Here is a 294-nt window from a genome sequence, read left to right on the forward strand (position 1 = left end):
AGACCAACCCTCTGCTCAATCTCTGCGGGTCGTACAACTTGATTGCCTCAGAGCTCTAAGTTCCCCAAGTGCAACTTTGACTGTCATCTAGACAACCGGATTTATTCTTTTTTGGTGCAACAAAAAATTTTGTATGTGAAAAGTTAGATGCAGTTTCAAAAAATCAATTGTTAATAACCGTAAGCTTTTATTTTAAAACTATTTTAAGATTTGTCAATTTGTATATAAGAGCTTTTCTTATGAATCTGTATGGAGTGATTTTCAATTCCCAAACAAGACAATTTGCAATTGGGC

The sequence above is a fragment of the Penaeus monodon genome, chromosome 33 (assembly GCF_015228065.2).
Source record: "Penaeus monodon isolate SGIC_2016 chromosome 33, NSTDA_Pmon_1, whole genome shotgun sequence".
NCBI lineage: Eukaryota > Metazoa > Arthropoda > Malacostraca > Decapoda > Penaeidae > Penaeus > Penaeus monodon.